The 21768-nt window shown below is 56.9% G+C and overlaps 1 long non-coding RNA gene across 1 annotated transcript; it reads left to right on the forward strand.

Moving 5' to 3' along the window:
- Positions 1–5054: 5054 nt before the first annotated feature.
- On the forward strand, positions 5055–21144 carry LOC139248808 (uncharacterized). Its single transcript, XR_011591097.1, has 4 exons — positions 5055–5195; positions 9429–9523; positions 14124–14198; positions 21091–21144. It is a non-coding gene; the product is annotated as an uncharacterized lncRNA (long non-coding RNA).
- The last annotated feature ends 624 nt before the right edge of the window (positions 21145–21768 follow it).

The following is a 21768-nucleotide window of genomic DNA, read 5'->3' on the forward strand; positions in this document are numbered from 1 at the left end:
TGTGGGAGGGGGGATTGTGGGAGGGGGGGATTGTGGGAGGGGGGGATTGTGGGAGGGGGGGATTGTGGGAGGGGGGGATTGTGGGAGAGGGGGATTGTGGGAGGGGGGATTGTGGGAGGGGGGGATTGTGGGAGGGGGGATTGTGGGAGGGGGGGATTGTGGGAGGGGGGGATTGTGGTTAGGGGGGGATTGTGGGAGGGGGGGATTGTGGGAGGGGGGATTGTGGAGGGGGGATTGTGGGAGGGGGGGGTTGTGGGAGGGGGGATTGTGGGAGGGGTGACTGTGGAGGGGGGGGTTGTGGGAGGGGGTGACTGTGGGAGGGGGTGACTGTGGGGAGGGGGTGATTGTGGGAGGGGGGATTGTGGGTGTTGGGGGATTGTGGGAGGGGGGATTGTGGGAGGGGGGATTGTGGGAGGGGGTGACTGTGGGAGGGGGGATTGTGGGGAGGGGGTGATTGTGGGAGTGGGGATTGTGGGAGGGGGGATTGTGGGAGGGGGGGATTGTGGGGAGGGGGTGATTGTGGGAGTGGGGATTGTGGGAGGGGGGATTGTGGGAGGGGGGATTGTGGGAGGGGGGATTGTGGGGAGGGGGTGATTGTGGGAGTGGGGATTGTGGGAGGGGGGATTGTGGGAGGGGGGGATTGTGGGGAGGGGGTGATTGTGGGTGTTGGGGGATTGTGGGAGGGGGGATTGTGGGGAGGGGGGATTGTGGGAGGGGGGATTGTGGGAGGGGGGATTGTGGGGAGGGGGTGATTGTGGGAGGGGGGATTGTGGGAGGGGGTGACTGTGGGAGGGGGTGACTGTGGGAGGGGGGGGTTGTGGGAGGGGGTGACTGTGGGAGGGGGTGATTGTGGGAGGGGGGGATTGTGGGAGGGGGATTGTGGGAGGGGGTGACTGTGGGAGGGGGGGATTGTGGGGAGGGGGGATTGTGGGAGGGGGGGATTGTGGGAGGGGGGGATTGTGGGAGGGGGGATTGTGGGAGGGGGGATTGTGGGAGGGGGGATTGTGGGAGGGGGTGACTGTGGGAGGGGGAATTGTGGGCATTGGGGGATTGTGGGAGGGGGGGATTGTGGGAGGGGGGATTGTGGGAGGGGGGATTGTGGGAGGGGGGGATTGTGGGAGGGGTGATTGTGGGAGTGGGGATTGTGGGAGGGGGGATTGTGGGAGGGGGGATTGTGGGAGGGGGGATTGTGGGAGGGGGGGATTGTGGGAGGGGTGATTGTGGGAGTGGGGATTGTGGGAGGGGGGATTGTGGGAGGGGGGATTGTGGGAGGGGTGATTGTGGGAGGGGTGATTGTGGGGAGGGGGGATTGTGGGAGTGGGGATTGTGGGAGGGGTGATTGTGGGGAGGGGGGATTGTGGGAGGGGGTGACTGTGGGAGGGGGAATTGTGGGCATTGGGGGATTGTGGGAGGGGGGGGATTGTGGGAGGGGGGATTGTGGGAGGGGTGATTGTGGGAGGGGGGATTGTGGGAGGGGGGATTGTGGGAGGGGGGATTGTGGGAGTGGGGATTGTGGGAGGGGGGATTGTGGGAGGGGGGATTGTGGGAGGGGTGATTGTGGGAGGGGTGATTGTGGGGAGGGGGGATTGTGGGAGTGGGGATTGTGGGAGGGGTGATTGTGGGAGTGGGGATTGTGGGAGGGGGGATTGTGGGAGGGGGGATTGTGGGGAGGGGGATTGTGGGAGGGGGGGGATTGTGGGAGGGGGGATTGTGGGAGGGGGGGATTGTGGGGAGGGGGGATTGTGGGAGTGGGGGATTGTGGGAGGGGGGATTGTGGGAGTGGGGGGATTGTGGGAGGGGGGATTGTGGGAGTGGGGATTGTGGGAGTGGGGATTGTGGGAGTGGGGATTGTGGGAGGGGGGGATTGTGGGTGTTGGGGGATTGTGGCGGGGGGATTGTGGGAGGGGGGGATTGTGGGAGGGGGGATTGTGGGAGTGGGGATTGTGGGAGGGGGATTGTGGGAGTGGGGATTGTGGGAGGGGTGATTGTGGGAGGGGGGATTGTGGGAGGGGTGATTGTGGGAGGGGGGATTGTGGGAGGGGGTGATTGTGGGAGTGGGGATTGTGGGAGGGGGATTGTGGGAGGGGTGATTGTGGGAGGGGGGATTGTGGGAGGGGGGATTGTGGGAGGGGGGATTGTGGGAGGGGGGGGATTGTGGGAGGGGTGATTGTGGGAGTGGGGATTGTGGGAGGGGTATTGTGGGAGGGGGGATTGTGGGAGGGGGGATTGTGGGAGTGGGGATTGTGGGAGGGGTGATTGTGGGAGGGGGGATTGTGGGAGGGGGGATTGTGGGAGGGGGGATTGGTGGGAGGGGGGATTGTGGGAGGGGGGGATTGTGGGAGTGGGGATTGTGGGAGGGGTGATTGTGGGAGGGGTGATTGTGGGAGGGGGGATTGTGGGAGGGGGATTGTGGGAGGGGGATTGTGGGAGGGGTGATTGTGGGAGGGGGGATTGTGGGAGGGGGGATTGTGGGAGGGGGGATTGTGGGAGGGGGGGATTGTGGGAGGGGGGATTGTGGGAGGGGGGATTGTGGGAGGGGGGGATTGTGGGAGGGGGGATTGTGGGAGGGGGGGATTGTGGGAGGGGGGGATTGTGGGAGGGGGGATTGTGGGAGGGGGGGATTGTGGGAGGGGGGATTGTGGGAGGGGGGGATTGTGGGTGTTGGGGGATTGTGGGAGGGGGGGATTGTGGGAGGGGGGGATTGTGGGTGTTGGGGGATTGTGGGAGGGGGGGATTGTGGGAGGGGGGGATTGTGGGCGTTGGGGGATTGTGGGAGGGGGGGATTGTGGGAGGGGGGATTGTGGGAGGGGGGATTGTGGGAGGGGGGATTGTGGGAGGGGGGGGATTGTGGGAGGGGGGATTGTGGGAGGGGGGGATTGTGGGTGTTGGGGGATTGTGGGAGGGGGGGATTGTGGGGAGGGGGGGATTGTGGGTGTTGGGGGATTGTGGGTGTTGGGGGATTGTGGGAGTGGGGGATTGTGGGAGGGGGGATTGTGGGAGGGGGGGATTGTGGGAGGGGGGGATTGTGGGTGTTGGGGGATTGTGGGAGGGGGGATTGTGGGAGGGGGGATTGTGGGTGTTGGGGGATTGTGGGAGGGGGGATTGTGGGAGGGGGGGATTGTGGGAGGGGGGGATTGTGGGTGTGGGGGATTGTGGGAGTGGGGATTGTGGGAGGGGGGATTGTGGGAGGGGGGGCTTGTGGGTGTTGGGGGATTGTGGGAGGGGGGGATTGTGGGAGGGGGGGATTGTGGGAGGGGGGGATTGTGGGAGGGGGGATTGTGGGAGGGGGGGATTGTGGGAGGGGGGGATTGTGGGTGTTGGGGGATTGTGGGAGGGGGGATTGTGGGTGTTGGGGGATTGTGGGAGGGGGGATTGTGGGAGGGGGGGATTGTGGGAGGGGGTGATTGTGGGAGGGGGGATTGTGGGGAGGGGGGCATTGTGGGAGGGGGGATTGTGGGAGGGGGGATTGTGGGAGGGGGGGATTGTGGGAGGGGGGAGTGTGGGTGTTTGGGGATTGTGGGAGTGGGGGATTGTGGGAGGGGGGGATTGTGGGAGGGGGGATTGTGGGGAGGGGGGATTGTGGGAGGGGGGATTGTGGGAGGGGGGGATTGTGGGAGGGGGATTGTGGGAGGGGGGATTGTGGGAGGGGGGATTGTGGGTGTGGGGGATTGTGGGAGGGGGGGATTGTGGGAGGGGGGATTGTGGGAGGGGGGATTGTGGGAGGGGGGGATTGTGGGGGGGGGATGGGGTGGGGGAGAGGGGGTGGGGGGAGGGCTGTGGAGGGGGGATTGTGGGAGGGGGGGATTGTGGGAGGGGGATTGTGGGTGTTGGGGGATTGTGGGAGGGGGGGATTGTGGGAGGGGGGATTGTGGGAGGGGGGGATTGTGGGTGTTGGGGGATTGTGGGAGGGGGGGATTGTGGGTGTTGGGGGATTGTGGGAGGGGGGGATTGTGGGGAGGGGGGATTGTGGGAGGGGGGATTGTGGGCGGGGGGATTGTGGGAGGGGGGATTGTGGGAGGGGGGGATTGTGGGAGGGGGGATTGTGGGTGTTGGGGGATTGTGGGAGGGGGGATTGTGGGAGGGGGGGATTGTGGGAGGGGGGGATTGTGGGAGGGGGGAATTGTGGGAGGGGGGGATTGTGGGAGGGGGGATTGTGGGAGGGGGGGATTGTGGGAGGGGGGATTGTGGGCGTTGGGGGATTGTGGGAGGGGGGATTGTGGGTGTTGGGGGATTGTGGGAGGGGGGGATTGTGGGAGGGGGGATTGTGGGTGTTGGGGGATTGTGGGAGGGGGGATTGTGGGTGTTGGGGGATTGTGGGAGGGGGGATTGTGGGTGTTGGGGGATTGTGGGAGGGGGGATTGTGGGAGGGGGGGATTGTGGGAGGGGGGGATTGTGGGTGTGGGGGATTGTGGGAGGGGGGGATTGTGGGAGGGGGGGATTGTGGGAGGGGGGATTGTGGGAGGGGGGGATTGTGGGAGGGGGGGATTGTGGGAGGGGGGATTGTGGGAGGGGGGGATTGTGGGAGGGGGGGATTGTGGGAGGGGGGGATTGTGGGTGTGGGGGATTGTGGGAGGGGGGATTGTGGGAGGGGGGGATTGTGGGAGGGGGGATTGTGGGAGGGGGGATTGTGGGAGGGGGGAATTGTGGGTGTGGGGGATTGTGGGAGGGGGGGATTGTGGGTGTGGGGGATTGTGGGAGGGGGGATTGTGGGAGGGGGGGATTGTGGGAGGGGGGATTGTGGGAGGGGGGGATTGTGGGAGGGGGGATTGTGGGAGGGGGGATTGTGGGAGGGGGGATTGTGGGTGTGGGGGATTGTGAGAGGGGGATTGTGGGAGGGGGGGATTGTGGGAGGGGGGATTGTGGGAGGGGGGGATTGTGGGAGGGGGGATTGTGGGGAGGGGGTGATTGTGGGCGGGGGGGATTGTGGGGAGGGGGGGATTGTGGGAGGGGGTATTGTGGGAGGGGGGGATTGTGGGAGGGGGGATTGTGGGGAGGGGGTGATTGTGGGCGGGGGATACGGACGGGGAGGATATAACACAGTGGGAAGAGTGACAGTGAAAGCCAGCTGCCATATGTCTGTGTCTCCCTGTGATCTGCAGAAGACGCAGCTCCGAGCTCCAAAGGAAGATTGTCGCTGGAAGATCTCACGGCCCCAGAATTCCAAGTACACGATCCCGAGATTAAATGGATAAACGGTTAGTGACATCAACAGACCCTTTATCTGAGGGAACACGATAGGACTGTTAAACATGTGCTGTACCTGCCCTAGGAATGTTCGATGGGACAGTGTACAGAGAGATTTACTCTGTATCTAACCCCTTGCTGTACCTGCCCTGAGAGTGTTTGATGAGACAGTGTAGAGGGAGCTTTACTCTGTATCTAACCCCATGCTGTACCTGCCCCTGGGAGTGTTTGATGGGACAGTGTAGAGGGAGCTTTACTCTGTATCTAACCCCATGCTGTACCTGCCCTGGGAGAGTTTGATGGGACAATGTAGAGGGAGCTTTACTCTGTATCTAACCCCTTGCTGTACCTGCCCTGGGAGTGTTTGATGGGACAGTGTAGAGGGAGCTTTACTCTGTATCTAACCCCATGCTGTACCTGCCCTGGGAGAGTTTGATGGGACAGTTTAGAGGGAGCTTTACTCTGTACCTAACCCCCTGTACCTGCCCTGGGAGTGTTTGATGGGACAGTGTAAAGGGAGCTTTACTCTGTATCTAACCCCCTGTACCTGCCCTGGGAGTGTTTGATGGGACAGTGTAGAGGGAGCTTTACTCTGTATCTAACCCCCTGTACCTGCCCTGGGAGTGTGTTTGATGGGACAGTGTCGAGGGAGCTTTACTCTGTATCTAACCCCCTGTACCTGCCCTGGGAGTGTGTTTGATGGGACAGTGTAGAGGGAGCTTTACTCTGTATCTAACCCCGTGCTGTACCTGCCCTGGGAGTGTTTGATGGGACAGTGTAGAGGGAGCTTCCTCGCTGCCAAGCTCCACCTCACAATCAACAAGCTCCCCGCTGGGGTGGAATTAAACTACAGAACCAGTGGGAAGCTGTTTAACCTATGCCGCCTCCAGGCCAGGTCCAAGATCACCCCAAGCTCTGTCGTTGAGCTACAGTATGCGGACGACGCCTGCGTCTGTGCACATTCACAGGCTGAACCCGAACCCTAACCCTAACCAGAGGATATAGTCAATGTATTCACTGAGGCATATGAAAGCATGGGCCTTACGCTTATCGTCCTCCACCAGCCTGTCTCCGCCGCACAGCACTGCCCTCCAATCATCAAGATCCACAGCGTGGCCCTCGACAACGTGGACCATTTCCCATATGTCGGGAGCCTCTTATCAACAAAGGAAGACATTGATGCGGACATTCAGCATCGCCTCCAGTGCGCCAGCGCAGCCTTCGGCCGTCTGAGGAAAAGAGTGTTCGAAGACCAGGCCCTCCAATCTACCACCAAGCTCATGGTCTACAAGGTCTGATGAACAGAAGGCACCTCAAGTCGCTGGAGATATACCACCGACGATGTCTCCGCAAGAGCCTGCAAATCTCCTGGGAGGACAGGTGCACCAACATCAGTGTCCTCGACCAGGCCAACATCCCCAGTATTGTAGCACTGACCACACTCGATCAGCTTCGCTGGGCAGGCCACATGGTTAGCATGCCAGACACGAGACTCCCTAAGCAAATGGTTTATGTGGAGCACCTTCATGCTAAACGAGCCAAAGGTGGGCAGAGGAAACGTTACAAGGACACCCTCAAAGGCTCCTTGGTAAAGTGCGACATCACCACTGACACCTGGGAGACCCTGGCCGCAGACCGCCCGAGGTGGAGAAAGTCCATCCGGGAGGGCGCTGAGCATGGAGCATGAAGAGGCCAAACGCAGGCAGCGGAAGGAGTGCGCGGCAACCCAGCCCCACTGACCCCTTCCCCCGACGAATGTCTGTCCCACCTGTAACAGGATCTGAGGCTCTCGTATCAGACTGTTCAGCCATCAAAGAACTCACTTTGGGAGTGGAAGCGAGTCTTCCTCGATTCCGAGGGACTGCCTATGATGATGATGAGAGGGAGCTTTACTCTGTACCTAACCCGTGCTGTACCTGCCCTGGGAGTGTTTGATGGGACAGTGTAGTGGGAGCTTTACTCTGTATCTAACCCCCTGTACCTGCCCTGGGAGTGTTTGATGCGACAGTGTAGTGGGAGCTTTACTCTGTACCTAACCCGTGCTGTACCTGTCCTGGGAGTGTTTGATGGGACAGTGAAGAGGGAGCTTTACTCTGTATCTAACCCCCTGTACCTGCCCTGGGAGTGTTTGATGGGACAGTGTAGAGGGAGCTTTACTCTGTATCTAACCCCCTGTACCTGCCCTGGGAGTGTTTGATGGGACAGTGTAGAGGGAGCTTTACTCTGTACCTAACCCGTGCTGTACCTGCCCTGGGAGTGTTTGATGGGACAGTGTAGAGGGAGCTTTACTCTGTATCTAACCCCCTGTACCTGTCCTGTGAGTGTTTGATGGGACAGTGTAGAGGGAGCTTTACTCTGTATCTAACCCCCTGTACCTGTCCTGTGAGTGTTTGATGGGACAGTGTAGAGGGAGCTTTACTCTGTATCTAACCCCGTGCTGTACCTGCCCTGGGAGTGTTTGATGGGACAGTGTAGAGGGAGCTTTACTCTCTATTTAACCTCGTGCTGTATCTGCCCTGGGAGTGTTTGATGGGACAGTGTAGAGGGAGCTTTACTCTGTATCTAACCCCCGATACCTGCCCTGGGAGTGTTTGATGGGACAGTGTAGAGGGAGTTTTACTCTGTATCTAACCCCGTGCTGTACCTGCCCTGGGAGTGTTTGATGGGACAGTGTGGAGGGAGCTTTACTCTCTATTTAACCTCGTGCTGTATCTGCCCTGGGAGTGTTTGATGGGACAGTGTAGAGGGAGCTTTACTCTGTATCTAACCCCCTGTACCTGCCCTGGGAGTGTTTGATGGGACAGTGTAGACGGAGCTTTACTCTGTATCTAACCCCCTGTACCGGCCCTGGGAGTGTTTGATGGGACAGCATGGAGGGAGCTTTACTCTGTATCTAACCCCCTGCTGTATCTGCCCTGGGAGTGTTTGATGGGACCGTGTAGAGGGAGCTTTACTCTGTATCTAACCCCGTGCTCTAGCTGCCCCTGGGAGTGTTTGATGGGACAGTGTAGAGGGAGCTTTACTCTGTATCTAACCCCCTGTACCTGCCCTGGGAGTGTTTGATGGGACAGTGTAGAGGGAGCTTTACTCTGTATCTAACCCCATGCTGTATCTGCCCTGGGAGTGTTTGATGGGACCGTGTAAAGGCAGCTTTACTCTGCATCTAACCCCGTGCTGTACCTGCCCTGGGAGTGTTTGATGGGACAGTGTAGAGGGAGCTTTACTCTGTATCTAACCCCCTGTACCTGCCCTGGGAGTGTTTGATGGGACAGTGTAGAGGGTGCTTTACTCTGTATCTAACCCCCTGTACCTGCCCTGGGAGTGTTTGATGGGACAGTGTAGAGGGAGCTTTACTCTGTATCTAACCCCATGCTATATCTGCCCTGGGAGTGTTTGATGGGACAGTGTAGAGGGAGCTTTACTCTGTATCTAACCCCGTGCTGTACCTGCCCTGGGAGTGTTTGATGGGACCGTGTAGAGGGAGCTTTACTCTGTATCTAACCTCGTGCTGTACCTGCAATGGGAGTGTGTGATGGGACAGTGTAGAGGGAGCTTAACTCTGTATCTAACCCCCTGTACCTGCCCTGGGAGTGTTTGATGGGTCAGTGTAGAGGGAGCTTTACTCTGTATCTAACCCCCTGTACCTACCCTGAGAGTGTTTGATGGGACAGTGTAGAGGGAGCTTTACTCTGTATCTAACCCCCTGTACCTGCCCTGGGAGTGTTTGATGGGGCAGTGTAGAGGGAGCATTACTCTGTATCTAACCCCCTGTACCTGCCCTGGGAGTGTTTGATGGGACAGTGTAGAGGGAGCTTTACTCTGTATCTAACCCCCTTTAGCTGCCCTGGGAGTGTTTGTTGGGGCAGTGTAGAGGGAGCTTTACTCTGTATCTAACCCCGTGCTGTACCTGCCCTGGGAGTGTTTGATGGGACAGTGTAGAGGAAGCTTTACTCTGTATCTAACCCCCTGTACCTACCCTGAGAGTGTTTGATGGGACAGTGTAGAGGGAGCTTTATTCTGTATCTAACCCCCTGTAGCTGCCCTGGGAGTGTCTGATGGGGCAGTGTAGAGGGAGCTTTGCTCTGTATCTAACCCCGTGGTGTACCTGCCCCTGGGAGGAGGAGAGGGTCCCATTCCGCTGGACTCTGGAAGTAAAGACTCGGGCGAAGGACTGTCTGAGCGACGTGGCTCTGGGCAAAGGATCGATACGGTGACTGACCTGCTGTAACCGTCCATCTCCGCAGGGGACGAACTGACCCTTCGGGCAAGGGACGGTCACGTGATCAAGCTGAACGTGAAAACAAAGGGGGCCATGACACTGGTGGAGAACAGCACCTTTGTAAGGAACCTTTTCCATTGAATGATAGAATAGTCTTCTCTTCTGAGGCATTCCCCCGGTGTTGAGGATGATTTGCTTCCACACTCAATTGTGTTTGAAGGTGACTGATGCCAGGACCCAGACTTCCTTTTAAAGGGTGGAAGATGCCTGTGCGTGAATCCTTTCAACGTGGGGTGGCCATAGTAGCTCCACCCATACCGATTCCACTTCATCCAGGCTAATGTCCCTCCTTACTATTGCATTAATTTCCTCTTTAACCAGCAATGCTACCCCACCTCATTTTCCTCTCTGTCTGTCCTTCCTGAATGTTGAATACCCCTGGATGATGAGTTCCCAGCCTTGGTCACCCTGGAGCCATGTCTCCGTGATGCCAATTACATCATATCCATTAACTGCTATCTGCGCAGTTAATTCGTCCACCTTATTACGAATACTCCTCGCATTGAGGCACAGAGCCTTCAGGCTTGTCTTTTTAACACACTTTGCCCCTTTGGAATTTTGCTGTAATGTGGCCCTTTTTGCTTTTTGCCTTGGGTTTCTCTGCCCTCCACTTTTACTATTCTTCTTTCCATCTTTTGCTTCTGCCCCCATTCTACTTCCCTCTGTCTCCCTGCATTGGTTCCCATCCCCCTGCCATATTAGTTTAGCTCCTCCCCAACAGCACTAGCAAACACTCCCCCTCGGACATTGGTTCCGGTCCTGCCCAGGTGCAGACCGTCCGGTTTGTACTGGTCCCACCTCCCCCAGAACCGGTTCCAATGCCCCAGGAATTTGAATCCCTCCCTGCTGCACCACTGCTCAAGCCACGTATTCATCTGCGCTATCCTGCGATTCCTACTCTGACTAGCATGTGGCACTGGTAGCAATCCTGAGATTACTACTTTTGAGGTTCTACTTTTTAATTTAATTTCTAGCTCCCTAAATTCACCTTGTAGGACCTCATCCTGTTTTTTACCTTCCCTGTATCCCGACCTCCCTGCTGGCCCGTTCTGTACCTTCCCTGGGTCCTGACCTCCCTGCTGGACTGTGTTGTACCTTCCCTGTATCCCGACCTCCCTGCTGGTCCATGCTGGACCTTCCCTGTATCCCGACCTCCCTGCTGGACTGTGCTGTACCTTCCCTGTATCCCGACCTCCCTGCTGGTCCGTGCTGGACCTTCACTGTATCCCGACCTCCCTGCTGGACTGTGCTGTACCTTCCCTGTATCCCGACCTCCCTGCTGGTCCGTGCTGTACCTTCCCTGTATCCCCACCTCCCTGCTGGTCTGTGCTGGACCTTCCCTGTATCCCCACCTCCCTGCTGGTCCGTGCTGTACCTTCCCTGTATCCCGACCTCCCTGCTGGACAGTGCTGTACCTCCCATGTATCCCGACCTCCCTGCTGGTCCGTGCTGTACCTTCCCTGTATCCCGACCTCCCTGCTGGTCCGTGCTGTACCTTCCCTGTATCCCGACCTCCCTGCTGGTCCGTGCTGTACCTTCCCTGGGTCCCGACCTCCCTGCTGGTCCGTGCTGTACCTTCCCTGGGTCCTGACCTCCCTGCTGGACTGTGCTGTACCTTCCCTGTATCCCCACCTCCCTGCTGGTCCGTGCTGTACCTTCCCTGTATTCCGACCTCCCTGCTGGTCCGTGCTGTACCTTCCTTGTATCCCGATCTCCTTGCTGGTCCATGCTGGACCTTCCCTTTATCCCCACCTCCCCGCTGGTCCGTGCTGTACCTTCCCTGTATCCCGACCTCCCTGCTGGTCCATGCTGTACCTTCCCTGGGTCCCGACCTCCCTGCTGGTCCGTGCTGTACCTTCCCTGTATCCCCACCTCCCTGCTGGTCCGTGCTGTACCTTCCCTGGGTCCCGACCTCCCTGCTGGTCCGTGTTGGACCTTCTCTGTATCCCGACCTCCCTGCTGGTCCGTGCTGTACCTTCCCTGGGTCCAGACCTCCCTGCTGGTCTGTACTGGACCTTCTCTGTATCCCGACCTCCCTGCTGGTCCATGCTGTACCTTCCCTGTATCCCGACCTCCCTGCTGGTCCGTGTTGGACCTTCTCTGTATCCCGACCTCCCTGCTGGTCCGTGCTGGACTTTCCCTGTATCCCGACCTCCCTGCTGGTCTGTGCTGGACCTTCACTGTATCCCGACCTCCCTGCTGGTCCGTGCTGGACTTTCCCTGGGTCCCGACCTCCCTGCTGGACCGTGCTGTACCTTCACTGTATCCCCACCTCCCTGCTGGTCTGTGCTGTACCTTCCTTGTATCCCGACCTCCCTGCTGGTCCGTGCTGTACCTTCCCTGGGTCCCGACCTCCCTGCTGGTCCGTGTTGGACCTTCTCTGTATCCCGACCTCCATGCTGGTCCGTGCTGGACTTTCCCTGTATCCTGACCTCCCTGCTGGTCTGTGCTGGACCTTCACTGTATCCCCACCTCCCTGCTGGTCCGTGCTGGACCTTCCCTGGGTCCCGACCTCCCTGCTGGTCCGTGCTGGACCTTCACTGTATCCCCATCTCCCTGCTGGTCTGTGCTGTACCTTCCTTGTATCCCGACCTCCCTGCTGGTCTGTGCTGTACCTTCCCTGGGTCCCGACCTCCCTGCTGGTCCGTGCTGGACCTTCCCTGGGTCCTGACCTCCCTGCTGGACTGTGCTGTACCTTCCCTGTATCCCGACCTCCCTGCTGGTCCGTGCTGGACCTTCCCTGGGTCCTGACCTCCCTGCTGGACTGTGCTGTACCTTCCCTGTATCCCCACCTCCCTGCTGGTCCGTGCTATACCTTCCCTGTATCCCCACCTCCCTGCTGGAGAATAGTACAGCACAGAAGGAGGCCATTCGGCCCATTGAGTCTGCGCCTGCTCTGTCAAAGAGCACATTCCCGCTCCCCCGCTCTTTCCCCATATCCATGCAATATTTTCTCCTGCAAATATTTATCTAATTTCCTTTCGAAGGCTACTATTGAATCTGCCTCCACCCGATCAGGCAGTGCGTTCCAGATCCTAACCACTCGCTGCTTACAGAAAATATTTTCCTCATGTTGCCGTTGGTTCTTTTGCCAATCACCTTAAATCTGTGCCCTGTGGTTACTCACCCTTCAACAATTGGAAACTGTGTCTCTTTATTGATTCGATCTAAACCCTTCATGGCTTTGTGCAGCTCTAATAAATCTTCCCCTTAACCTTCTCTGCTCCAAGGAGAACAACCCCAGCTTCTCCAGTCTCCCCACGTCACTGAAGTCCCTCATCCCCCCGGGACCATTCTGGTCAATCTCCCTCTGCACCCTCTCCCAGGCCTTCACACCCTCCCTACAGTGCGGGGCCCAGAATTGGACACAATGCCCCAGCTGGGGCTTAACTAAGGTTTTAAATCACATTGTTGTTCTCCCCCCACTGCCTCAGCTCATCCGCTGCTGAAACCCTCATCCGTGCCTTTGTTACCTCCAGACTTTGCTATTCCAACGCACTCCTGGCTGGAATCCCACATTCTACCCGAAGTAAACTAGAGGTGATCCAAAACTCGGCTGTCCCCATGTCCTAACTCACACCGAGTCCCACTCACCCATCACCCCCTGTGCTCACTGCCCCGTGTCCTAACTCACACCCAGTCCCACTCACCCATCACCCACTGTGCTCACTGACCCCGTGTCCTAACTCACACCGAGTCCCACTCACCCATCACCCCCTGTGCTCACTGCCCCGTGTCCTAACTCGCACCGAGTCCCGCTCACCCATCACTCCCTGTGCTCACTGACCCCGTGTCCTAACTCGCACCGAGTCCCGCTCACCCATCACCCCCTGTGCTCACTGACCCCGTGTCCTAACTCACACCCAGTCCCACTCACCCATCACCCCCTGTGCTCACTGACCCCGTGTCCTAACTCGCACCGAGTCCCACTCACCCATCACCCCCTGTGCTCACTGACCCCGTGTCCTAACTCGCACCGAGTCCCGCTCACCCATCACCCCCTGTGCTCACTGACCCTGTGTCCTAACTCGCACCGAGTCCCGCTCACCCATCACCCCCTGTGCTCACTGACCCCGTGTCCTAACTCGCACCCAGTCCCACTCACCCATCACCCCCTGTGCTCACTGCGCCCGTGTCCTAACTCGCACCCAGTCCCGCTCACCCATCACCCCCTGTGCTCACTGACCTTGCCCATCCCCCGATTTCCATCGCACCACAATTAGCGGCCGTGCCTTCAGCTGCCTGGAATTCCCTCTCAACTTCTCCTGCCTCTCTAAAACGCTCCTTAAAACCTGCCTCTTTGACCAAGCTTTTGCTCACCTGGTCCTAATTTCTCCATATTTGGCTCGGTGTCAAATTCTGTTTGATAAACGCTCGTGTGAAACAACTTGTGACGTTTTACTACGTTAAAGGTGCTATATAAATGAATGTTGCAGTTAAAGGCTCTTCAGGCCGAGTTCTGTTAAAGTTTCTTGGGGACAATGACTTCCTTTATCTGGGAGACTGTGGACAGAGGGGAATGACATGCACTTTATTTACGGGGAATTATGGGCTGTGCTTTGACTAGGACGCACTAACTCTGGACTGTACTCTCCTTGACTGAGGTTTGTAAGACCTGTGTGTCAGTGTCTCTGAGGTGACTCTCCCTTTCTCCCACCAGGTCACCATCAAATCTACACGATACCACGTGTCACCGGACCTGGGCTATGTGCTCCTGGCCTACAACGTTACCCAGGTAAGGGTACCTGAAGGTAGGAGCAGAGAGGGAGATTTACTCTGTATCTAACCCCCTGTCCCTGCCCTGGGAGTGTTTGATGGGACAGTGTAGAGGGAGCTTTAATCTGTATCTAACCCCCTGTACCTGCCCTGGGAGTGTTTGATGGGACAGTGTAGAGGGAGCTTTACTCTGTATCTAACCCCCTGTACCTGCCCTGGGAGTGTTTGATGGGACAGTGTAGAGGGAGCTTTACTCTGTATCTAACCCCGTGCTGTACCTGCCCTGGGAGTGTTTGATGGGACAGTGTAGAGGGAGCTTTACTCTGTATCTAACCCTCTGTAACTGTCCTGGGAGTGTTTGATGGGACAGTGTAGAGGGAGCTTTACTCTGTATCTAACCCCGTGCTGTACCTGCCCTGGGAGTGTTTGATGGGATAGTGTCGAGGGAGCTTTACTCTGTATCTAACCCCGTGCTGTACCTGCCCTGGGAGTGTTTGATGGGACAGTGCAGAGGGAGCTTTACTCTGTATCTAACCCCGTGCTGTACCTGCCATGGGAGTGTTTGATGGGATAGTGTAGAGGGAGCTTTACTCTGTATCTAACCCCGTGCTGTACCTGCCCTGGGAGTGTTTGATGGGACAGTGTAGAGGGAGCTTTACTCTGTATCTAACCCCCTGTACCTGCCCTGGGAGTGTTAGATGGGACAGTGTAGAGGGAGCTTTACTCTGTATCTAACCTTGTATTGTACCTGCCCTGGGAGTGTTTGATGGGACAGTGTAGAGGGAGCTTTACTCTGTATCTAACCCCCTATACCTGCCCTGGGAGTGTTTGATGGGACAGTGTAGAGGGATGTTTACTCTCTATCTAACCCCCTGTACCTGCCCTGGGAGTGTTTGATGGGACAGTGTAGTGGGAGCTTTACTCTGTATCTAACCCCCTGTACCTGGCCTGGGAGTGTTTGATAGGACAGTGTAGAGGGAGCTTTACTCTCTATTTAACCTCGTGCTGTATCTGCCCTGGGAGTGTTTGATGGGACAGTGTAGAGGGAGCTTTACTCTGTATCTAACCCCCTGTACCTGCCCTGGGAGTGTTAGATGGGACAGTGTAGAGGGAGCTTTACTCTGTATCAAACCCCCTGTACCTGCCCTGGGAGTGTTTGATGGGACAGTGTAGAGGGAGCTTTACTCTGTATCTAACCCCCTGTACCTGCCCTGGGAGTGTTTGATGGGACAGTGTAGAGGGAGCTTTACTCTGTATCAAACCCCCTGTATCTGCCCTGGGAGTGTTTGATGGGGCAGTGTAGAGGGAGCTTTACTGTGTATCTAACCCCCTGTATCTGCCCTGGGAGTGTTTGATGGGACAGTGTAGAGGGAGCTTTACTATGTATCTAACCCCCTGTACGTGCCCTGGGAGTGTTTGATGGGACAGTGTAGAGGGAGCTTTACTATGTATCTAACCCCCTGTACCTGCCCTGGGAGTGTTTGATGGGACAGTGTAGAGGGAGCTTTACTCTGTATCTAACCCCCTGTACCTGCCCCGGGAGTGTTTGATAGGACAGTGTAGAGGGAGCTTTACTCTGTATCTAACCCCGTGCTGTACCTGCCCTGGGAGTGTTTGATGGGACAGTGTAGAGGGAGCTTTACTCTATATCTAACCCCGTGCTGTACCTGCCCTGGGAGTGTTTGATGGGACAGTGTAGAGGGAGCTTTACTCTGTATCTAACCCCCTGTACCTGCCCTGGGAGTGTTTGATGGGACAGTGTAGAGGGAGCTTTACTCTGTATCTAACCCCCTGTACCTGCCCTGGGAGTGTTTGATGGGACGGTGTAGAGGGATGTTTACTCTCTATCTAACCCCCTGTACCTGCCCTGGGAGTGTTTGATGGGACAGTGTAGTGGGAGCTTTACTCTGTATCTAACCCCGTGCTGTACCTGCCATGGGAGTGTTTGATGGGATAGTGTAGAGGGAGCTTTACTCTGTATCTAACACCGTGCTGTACCTGCCCTGGGAGTGTTTGATGGGACAGTGTAGAGGGAGCTTTACTCTGTATCTAACCCCCTGTACCTGCCCTGGGAGTGTTAGATGGGACAGTGTAGAGGGAGCTTTACTCTGTATCTAACCTTGTATTGTACCTGCCCTGGGAGTGTTTGATGGGACAGTGTAGAGGGAGCTTTACTCTGTATCTAACCCCCTATACCTGCCCTGGGAGTGTTTGATGGGACAGTGTAGAGGGATGTTTACTCTCTATCTAACCCCCTGTACCTGCCCTGGGAGTGTTTGATGGGACAGTGTAGTGGGAGCTTTACTCTGTATCTAACCCCCTGTACCTGGCCTGGGAGTGTTTGATAGGACAGTGTAGAGGGAGCTTTACTCTCTATTTAACCTCGTGCTGTATCTGCCCTGGGAGTGTTTGATGGGACAGTGTAGAGGGAGCTTTACTCTGTATCTAACCCCCTGTACCTGCCCTGGGAGTGTTAGATGGGACAGTGTAGAGGGAGCTTTACTCTGTATCAAACCCCCTGTACCTGCCCTGGGAGTGTTTGATGGGACAGTGTAGAGGGAGCTTTACTCTGTATCTAACCCCCTGTACCTGCCCTGGGAGTGTTTGATGGGACAGTGTAGAGGGAGCTTTACTCTGTATCAAACCCCCTGTATCTGCCCTGGGAGTGTTTGATGGGGCAGTGTAGAGGGAGCTTTACTGTGTATCTAACCCCCTGTATCTGCCCTGGGAGTGTTTGATGGGACAGTGTAGAGGGAGCTTTACTATGTATCTAACCCCCTGTACGTGCCCTGGGAGTGTTTGATGGGACAGTGTAGAGGGAGCTTTACTATGTATCTAACCCCCTGTACCTGCCCTGGGAGTGTTTGATGGGACAGTGTAGAGGGAGCTTTACTCTGTATCTAACCCCCTGTACCTGCCCCGGGAGTGTTTGATAGGACAGTGTAGAGGGAGCTTTACTCTGTATCTAACCCCGTGCTGTACCTGCCCTGGGAGTGTTTGATGGGACAGTGTAGAGGGAGCTTTACTCTATATCTAACCCCGTGCTGTACCTGCCCTGGGAGTGTTTGATGGGACAGTGTAGAGGGAGCTTTACTCTGTATCTAACCCCCTGTACCTGCCCTGGGAGTGTTTGATGGGACAGTGTAGAGGGAGCTTTACTCTGTATCTAACCCCCTGTACCTGCCCTGGGAGTGTTTGATGGGACAGTGTAGAGGGAGCTTTACTCTGTATCTAACCCCCTGTACCTGCCCTGGGAACGCTCGATGCGGCCTCTTCCTGCGGGAGAGGCACTTTGGCCACAGAGGACTTGACGTGAATCCAATTGCCTTTCGCGGGTAAAAAGCCAAATACTAAACATTGGACTCAACAATTTTTAAATTGAAAAATGTTTTTCATACATTCTGACTGGCATCTCATTCCCAAAATCTGCTGCTCAGCAAAAAATGCGCAGATGTCAGCGTGTGTGTGTGTGTGTGTGTGTGTGTGTGCAGTAACCGGGGGGAGAATGTTCTGGAATCTTCTGCTGACGGCTGCACTGCTCCAAATCAGAGAGCAAGTTTTATTGAAGGTGGGATGGTGTGGGGTTTGCAGAGGTTGAATGCTGGGGGTACTCCCTGATACTCAGTATTGGCCACGATCATGTCTAATGGACAGAGCACTTTTCCAGCTCAGTTGCCTTCTGTGTCCTGCTTTCAGGCACTGATTCCCACCTCCCCCCCTCTCCGCTCCACAGTGTTCGCACGCTATTCCCAGCACTGCCACACTTTGTACACAGAGGTTTGTGATGCAGAAACTGGCCATTCGGCCCCCTGTTAATGTCCCACACCGGCCCCCTCCAACCTCTCCTCCTTCTCACCCCGTTACCATATCCTTCTATTCCTTTCTCCCTCATGTGTTTATCCAGCTTCCCCTGAAATACATTTCAATCAATTGAATTATTTCCTCCAGATATCCATGCAAATAAAGGTCTTGATTGACAGGAGCTACTCAGAACTTAGGGACAGGAGGAGGCCATTCAGCCCCTCGAGTCTGTTATATTAGGAACAGGAAGAGGCCATTCAGCCCCTCGAGTCTGTTACATTAGGGACAGGAGGAGGCCATTCAGCCCCTCGAGTCTGTTACATTAGGTACAGGAAGAGGCCATTCAGCCCCTCGAGTCTGTTACATTAGGAACAGGAGGAGGCCGTTCAGCCCCTCGAGCCTGTTACATTAGGAACAGGAGGAGGCCGTTCAGCCCCTCGAGCCTGTTACATTAGGAACAGGAGGAGGCCGTTCAGCCCCTCGAGCCTATTACATTAGGAACAGGAGGAGATCATTCAGCCCCTCGAGCCTGTTACATTAGGAACAGGAGGAGGCCATTCAGCCCCTCGAGCCTGTTACATTAGGAACAGGAGGAGGCCATTCAGCCCCTCGAGCCTATTACATTAGGAACAGAAGGTGGCCATTCAGCCCCTCGAGCCTGTTACATTAGGAACAGGAGGAGGCCATTCAGCCCCTCGAGCCTATTACATTAGGAACAGAAGGTGGCCATTCAGCCCCTCGAGCCTGTTACATTAGGAACAGGAGGAGGCCATTCAGCCCCTCGAGCCTGTTACATTAGGAACAGGAGGAGGCCATTCAGCCCCTCGAGCCTGTTACATTAGGAACAGGAGGAGGCCATTCAGCCCCTCGAGCCTGTTACATTAGGAACAGGAGGAGATCATTCAGCCCCTCGAGCCTGTTACATTAGGAACAGGAGGAGGTCATTCAGCCCCTCGAGCCTGTTACATTAGGAACAGGAGGAGATCATTCAGCCCCTCGAGCCTGTTACATTAGGAACAGGAGGAGATCATTCAGCCCCTCGAGCCTGTTACATTAGGAACAGGAGGAGGCCATTCAGCCCCTTGAGCCTGTTACATTAGGAACAGGAGGAGATCATTCAGCCCCTCGAGCCTGTTACATTAGGAACAGGAGGAGGCCATTCAGCCCCTCGAGCCTGTTACATTAGGAACAGGAGGCCATTCAGCCCCTCGAGCCTGTTACATTAGGAACAGGAGGCCATTCAGCCCCTCGAGCCTGTTACATTAGGAACAGGAGGAGGCCATTCAGCCCCTCGAGCCTGTTCCGCATTCATTTAGATCAGGCTGATCTGTATCTTAACTCCATCTACCCGCCTTAATACTCTTCCCAACAAAAATCAATCGACCTCAGCGTTGAATTTTTCAATTGGCCCTCAGCCTCCACAACTTTTTGAGGGAGAGAGTTCCAGATTCCCACGACCCTTTATGTGAACAAGTGCTTCCTGACATCACCCGTGAACGGCCTGGATCTAATTTTAAGGTGACGCTCCCCGCACCAGAGGAAACAGCATCTCTCTCTCTCTCTATCTACCCCATCGAGTCGTTAAACCCCCGATCCGATCATCCCCTTAATCTTCGACACTCGCGGGAACACAGTCCAGTCTGTGTGACCTCTTGTACCATCCCCCTCCCCGGGTATCAGTCTTGTCAATCTGCACTGCTCCCTCTCCCAAGGCCAATATGTCCCACCTGAGGTGCGGGGGCACAGAACTGGATGCTGTTACTCCAGCGGGAGTCTTGACCAGTGCTTTATATAAACTGTAGCATCAGTTCCAACCCTTTTGTATTCCAGAGCCCCTCGAGATAAAGACCCACATTCCATCGGCCTTCTTAATTATACAGACTGTTGGCCACAATTATTTACCGAAGCCTGACAATCTGGCACTCCAGGGCAAGTCTGTTGGTGTGAGGATATTACGCTAAACCTGGTTCGGCCCCAGCTGGGGTATTGTGTCCAATTCTGGGCCCCGCACTGTAGGGAGGGTGTGAAGGGCCTGGAGAGGGTGCAGAGGGAGATTGACCAGAATGGTCCCGGGGGGGATGAGGGACTTCAGTGACGTGGGGAGACTGGAGAAGCTGGGGTTGTTCTCCTTGGAGCAGAGAAGGTTAAGGGGGAGATTTAATAGAGGGGTTCACAATCAGGAGGGGTTTTGATGGAGTAGATCGGGGATAAACTGTTCCCCGGGGGCAGGAGGGTGGGGTAACCAGAGGGACACAGATTGAAGGCGATTGGTGAAGGGGCCAGAGGGGGAGATGGCGAGAAATGTTTTTCACGCGGCGAGTTCTGATGAATGTCCAGCGCCTTTCCCAAGAGACCTTGGGGCCGAAACCCGGCCTCCTGAAAAGGCCTCTTGCCGTCGGAAAGCGGTGGCCAAGCGGCAGAATCCAGTGGCCCACCGATTTGCAGTCGAATGGCCGCCGCTGGTGAAATTCACCTCGGTGATTTTCCCGGCGGTCCCTACTCCCGCCCCTCTGCTGCCGACTGTCCTCAGTGTATCATCGCTGATCTCCCACACCTCCATCGAAATTCAGCAACAGAAATCTCGGGCGCTGCCCCCCGAGAGCGTTTTCTGTCGGTGCACTGTGTTCGCTGAGCGTGTGCGACATGGCGGTGTGGCGGTTATTCAAGGGGAGGGCGCACTGCCGCGGCCTCCATTTTATTTTTTGTCGGCCGACTGCCATGTCGGGCCGATAATTATACCCCCGGGTTCGGCCAGGCCACCAGCAGGCAGCCTGGCACACACACCCCACCCCCCCCACCCCTGGGTGCCAGGCCGTTGGCCCAGTGCACCGAAGTTTTAAACTGGCGCAGTGAAGGGGAGCACCATGGTGACACACACGCATCGCGACATCCTCAGCGCCAGGCTCCACTTGCGCCCCTCCAGAGCGCTCACCACCGCACGACCGCCCCCATTATAATCCACTTCCGGGCCACTCCAAAACAAAATGGCCAAGAGCTGAATTTCACGCAGGAGGGTCACCTCATCCACCGCGGGGGAGAAAACACGTCAGAAACGGGCAGTGCGGAATTTCTCGCCCGTTAACTGTTTCCCTTTATCCCTCGTTCCCCAGGTGTATCGCCGATCGTTCACCGCGTCCTACACCATCTACAACGTGAAGACCAGGTACGGCACTCTATCCTCCTGTTCCCCATCCTGCTCACCCCTCGGCTGTTCCCCACCGTTCGAGAGGCCTCCCCTCCTCTCCCTCCCTCCCTCCAAATCCTGCTCACCCCTCGGCTGTTCCCAACCGTTCGAGAGGCCTCCCCTCCTCTCCCTCCCTCCCTCCCCTCCTCTCCCTCCCCCCCTCCCCTCCTCTCCCTCCCTCCCTCCCTCCTCACCCTCCAAATCCTGCTCACCCCTCGCCTGTTCCCCACTGTTCGAGAGGCCTCCCCTTCTCTCCCTCCCTCACTCCCTCCCTCCCCACCATCCCCTCCTCACCCTCCCTCCCTCCCTCCCTCCCTACCCTCCCCTCCTCACCCTCCCACCCTCCCCTCCTCACCCTCCCACCCTCCCCTCCTCACCCTCCAAATCCTGCTCACCCCTCGGCTGTTCCCCACTGTTCGAGAGGTCTCCCCTCCTCTCCCTCCCTCCCTCCCTCCCTCCTCACCCTCCAAATCCTGCTCACCCCTCGGCTGTTCCCCACTGTTCGAGAGGTCTCCCCTCCTCTCCCTCCCTCACTCCCTCCCTCCCCACCCTCCCCTCCTCACCCTCCCTCCCTCCCTCCCTCCTCACCCTCCCCTCCTCACCC

Source organism: Pristiophorus japonicus, unplaced genomic scaffold, assembly GCF_044704955.1.
Source record: "Pristiophorus japonicus isolate sPriJap1 unplaced genomic scaffold, sPriJap1.hap1 HAP1_SCAFFOLD_2956, whole genome shotgun sequence".
Taxonomy (NCBI): domain Eukaryota; kingdom Metazoa; phylum Chordata; class Chondrichthyes; family Pristiophoridae; genus Pristiophorus; species Pristiophorus japonicus.